The 5,000-nt window shown below is 42.8% G+C and overlaps 1 pseudogene across 1 annotated transcript in view; it reads left to right on the forward strand.

Moving 5' to 3' along the window:
• Nucleotides 1-3,107: 3,107 nt before the first annotated feature.
• Nucleotides 3,108-5,000, forward strand: part of LOC311242246 (rho-related GTP-binding protein RhoG-like) — a 4,671-nt pseudogene continuing 2,778 nt past the window's right edge. The window contains exon 1 of the transcript XR_014620997.1: nt 3,108-3,154. The product of XR_014620997.1 is annotated as a rho-related GTP-binding protein RhoG-like (transcript). The remainder of the gene's footprint in view (nt 3,155-5,000) is intronic.

Genomic DNA, 5,000 nt, shown 5'->3' on the forward strand with positions numbered 1-5,000 from the left:
TTTCTGTGTCTCTCAATGTTCATTGTTCATGGCTCTGATGGCCTGGGGGAAGAAGCTGAGCCTAAGCCGCTCTGTCCTAGTAGCTGGGGTTCGCAGGCGTCTGCCTGACCTCAGCAGCTGGAACAGGCTGTTGTTGGGGTGGTGGGGGTCTTTCATTATCCTGCAGGCTCTGGATTTGCACCTCTTGTTGTATAGAACCTGCAGGGGGGGTAGCGCAATACGTGGTACGCTCGGCTGAGCGCACCACTCTCTGTAGGGCCTTCTTGTCCTGTGCTGTGCTGTTACCATACCAGGCAGTGATGTTTCCAGTCAAGATGCTCTCTACAGCTCCTGAGTAGAAGGACTGGAGTATCTTCCCCGATACTCTGAACTTCCTTAACTGTCTCAGGTGGTAGAGACGCTGTTTCGCCTTCTTTACTACTGTGCCTATGTGTGTTGACCATGTCAGGTCCTCTGAGATGTGGACCCCCAGGTACTTGAAGCTGCTCACCCTGTCCACGGTAGCCCCGTTTATCATCAGTGGTGTGTGTGTCTCCTGCTGTCCTCTCCTGTAATCCACGATCAGCTCCTTGGTTTTACCAATGTTCAGGAGCAGGCTGTAACTGTTGTCCTGGCACCAGCGTTCCAGTACCTCAACCTCCTCCCGGTAGGCCTTCTCGTCGTTGTCCGAGATCAGTCAGTATGACTCCTAATTAAATAGATACACATTAGGTCCATCTGACCCATTTGAGATTTTGGGAGGATTTAGTCGACAAAATTACAGTCTATAATATATAAAGGTAATTGTTATTACTTATAGTCATTTCTATTTAATGAAATTATCAAATTAAACATTTCTTCATTTAGCTGAGAACCCTCTGCAATGCCCCTCGGAGACCACTAGGTTTACCACTGTGATCCCAGATGGGTAAAGCATTTACATCTTATTCAACACTGTGTTATGGCGCTCTCTGCTGGTGAAAGAGATGCACTTAATTTATTACACAGGGTAGGCTATTCCTCAGCTTCAGTCACTTTATAGTGACCACACCATTTATTGTGTCACTCACATGTATACAGGTATATAGTACTGTTACATTTGAGAAAATAAATTAAATTAACTCGTTATCACTTGAAAACGGAGTAAATAAAATGTATGAATGTACGGCCTCTTAGGGCTTCCGTAGGTACCCATACTTTATATAAATATAATTTCTTATTGATTTCTCAACGCAACTGAGTCACACCAGCTGGTTACTGGGAATGGGAGGCGCGCTGGTGGATGCGGCTCGGCCAGCAGGGGGCGGCCTAGGGCCACGCTCGCTATTCACATCACAAAATGAACTCCCCACTCCCAAAATGTCTCATTTATATTGTCATTTTCAAAATGATAACCATTGCCCAAAAGCTGTGGCCAGGTAGAAGTCAATTGGGCTGCTGATGAGAATGAGATCTCATTGGGCGAGGGCGAGGCTCGGCCGTTGCACTCTGGTTGTGCTGACCGCTGTGAGCCGTTGCTGTCGCCCTCTGGTGGTAGAAAGGTGAACCATAAACTTTCCACAAGAGGGAAGTCAATGGAGGATGCTGGAAAGGAAATCCCCCAAAATACTTCCCCTTGCCTGACGTGAAACATATTCCCAGTACATGCTCATCCGTGTTCCTCTGTTAAGCAGCCTCACATCAACTAGTCTGAATGTTCATACATTTTCCACAAAACATATTATATTCCACTGTATCCTCATTCTAATTTAGTGTATACTCTACTACATCCTGCATACAACCCTGTCCTATATTCTATTCTATTGTACTTTTTAGTTAATATATTCAGACTATTTCAGTCTGAATTCTCCTCCCCTTCTGCGACACTGTTTCACAAGGACGCCGCCCACGATGATCGTGATTGGTTGGAAGAAATACAAACAAACCAGTGCCCCCCCCCCCCCCCCCCCCCCCCCCCCCCTATAGTGGAATGATAACCTGAACTTGTTGAAACCTGCAGGAACTCAGTCTCTGACTGAGCACGACTAGGAGTGGATGGAGTTGTGAAAGAACGTCTCCTTCTTGCTCACAGGAGCCTCTTCCTCCTCCTGGCCTCTTCCTCCTCCTCGCCTCTTCTCTGGGGCGGAACAGTTTGATGGTTGCCTGATGAACCACCTCTAGGTGTAACACTTCCTCCGGTCCTGGCCCTGTGGGACCAGGACTCAGACCAGGACTCAGACAGTCATATTCACAAGTACCTCCCATTAACAATAACCCTCAGTCTACATTGCCACCCGGTGGGCTGATGCCAATCTGGCATCAGCTCACACACCAACTTATTGTTATTTATTGTCAGTTGTGTTTGTTGTGTTTATTATCTGTTGTCTCCACTTTGTTAGTCTTGTGTTCCCCTGTCTGTGGTTTGTAATTATGTTTTAGTCTGGTTGTTTGTTATTGTTTTCCCAGTACTCTGTGCTCTATTGTTTCTGTCTACCACACCTGTGTCTTGTTTGTAAATTACCCTCTGTGTCTTGTCAATTAGTCTTGTGTATATAGTCCTGTCTGTCCTGCCCTGCTGTGCGCGGTCATTGTTGAATGTTACCTGTGTCGTGTATGTACCTTGTGTGTTAGTAAACTGTTCATCGTCACGCTCTGTCTCCGGTCTCATCTATACTCTGCCATCTGGGTCCATCATGCCAAAGAAGCGTACCAAGCGTAACACTAGGTTGTGACAGAAGAGGTCTATTTGGTAAGTAGAACTGGTAAAGTGAAAAAGAAAAGGTAGTTTCAAGTTGCTTTAATAGTTGTCATAGTAAAATACAGAATACTGTTCCATGAAATGCTTTTTTCTGTATGAGCTCCTGAGAGTGTGCTAGATAAAAATAGATAAAAAGTATCAAATAGAAAAAGTCAAGAGTATTATGTAAAAAAAAAAGTGTTCAGTCAATCTATATATATATACAATACAGAGTAAAACAAGAGTAACAGTGAGGTACAATGCAGCAATGGGATCAGGTACAACGTTGGGTAAGGTGCAATGAGGTATGAATTGTATTGCAAATCTCTTTGCTAATAAATATAAAGTGTAGAATGTTTTTGCTTGTATCTTCTTCCAGGTTAACTGTTGTTTACCTTGTGGCACAAAGACACTGGAAAGGGTCCTCGCTTCCGTCTCAGCAAATCAAAATAGTACAAGGTGACTGTATGATCATGTGGATTTTATGATGATGACTGGATCTTAACTTTTTTTATTTGATACATTTTGGCTTTGTTGCTCTCATGTGTCGCACAAACAACCTGTTAATAAAGAGAACGTTTTATGCGTGGGAGCCAATTAGGACTGGGTGATATAACGATAACTATCGCGATATATTTTAATAATCGATAATAAAAAAAAAATATATATATATATATATATTTTTTTTACATTTGTATTGTGACTTGCAACATGACAGAGACAGTGGACAGACTTGTCTTTCTTGCCTGCAACTTAAAGTAATGGCTTTGCTTATACTGACCAAATTGAGAGGCGACTTTTTCTCTTGTCCATTTATTTAGTTTGCTTTCTAATTTAAAATTCAGTTTGAAACTGCCTGTACACAGTAGGCTATGTGTGCTAGCAGAGCTAGTCTCCAGTCGCGAGTCACGGTGACGGTGCATGTGTGCCGTGGTTTGTCCACCAAAAAAGCGCCAAAAGATAGAAAAGAACCTAGCAGAGCCAGAACTATTCAACTCCCCTGGAGCCACAGTCAGCAGAGAAGCTTGTTTACTTTCGCTTTCAAACCAGCTGCAGCCTGAGAACTGGAGTGTGAGTGGCTGTAACACTAAATATAGCGACAAAGAATTGCTGCAAAATAAACATACATTTGTTGTTTAAATAATAATAATAATAAAAAAAAATCTTTTTTTTAATACTAATAAAAATCGAATGATATGAAAAATGTTATGGTGATATATCGTGATAACATTTTTGGCCATATCGCCCAGCCCTAGAGCCAATCACTACCTTGACCCACTATTGTGAATATTGTATCTCAGTATAGCTGCCTTGCCAGGGTAGTCAGACATGTCAACATACTTGTGTAAAGCCAGATTCTTGTGCATAAAGCTGTCATTCCCATGATTTTTGCTAACCTAACTTCAGGTTTCAGGTTATGCGCTTGTGCCCCGAACCACAGTGGTTTGTACCAATCGGCGTCCTCTGTGGAACTACTGGCGGCTACAGACATGGTGTTCCATCCAATCACCTGCCAAGTATTCTAGTGCCCGCCCTATTCCAAACCGTTTCCAAGGAAGACTTCCCAGGTGGTTCTGTGTAACAGACTGTCGGGCAGGCCAGGTTAGTTTAGGTTTTTGTTTCAGACATTAGTCATATCCAGGGGTGCAGTGCTCATGCCACGCGGTACCACGCCGTTCCACCACCTTTCTGAGCAGAAGCACGTGCACGCACATGCACGAGTGTGCACACAAAAATGCATTCACAACTTTCACTCGACTCGTTCGTGCCGTGCGCCAAGTACCGGTACTCACCTAGCTACTTGTCTTTGCATAACAATAGCATACCAATAGCATAACAATAGCATACCAAAGAATGAGAAGAGCAAAACCAAAATACAAGCCCTGTACCAATTGGTGGGGGGTTGCTTGAGCTGTGGAACCTCTCACTATGTGACAAATGGTCCCGACTGGAAGGATGAGACATTTCTTAAGTTGTGCTTCAGAAGGAAACTGTCCTTCTGTAAACTGTAAGTTACATTGTTAATTTAGTTTGTATTTACTTTTCTAGTTTAAGTTAATTCAATTAAAGAAATTGTAACTACAATATTGTATCTACAATATCACTCACTTTAGACAAACAACACACTGCAGCACCCACCCTCCACACTTTAGATCACCTAAACACACTTTATATTTATTGGTAAAGGATTTGCACTACAACCCATACCTCAGTACACCTTACTGTAAATTGTACCTAAATTGTACCTCATCCCATTTCTGCTTTGCACTATATAGTATTGTATATTAGTATATTGCATAGTATA

The sequence above is a fragment of the Notolepis coatsorum genome (assembly GCF_963971535.1).
Source record: "Notolepis coatsorum genome assembly, contig: SUPER_15_unloc_1, whole genome shotgun sequence".
NCBI classification, from domain to species: Eukaryota; Metazoa; Chordata; class Actinopteri; order Aulopiformes; family Paralepididae; genus Notolepis; species Notolepis coatsorum.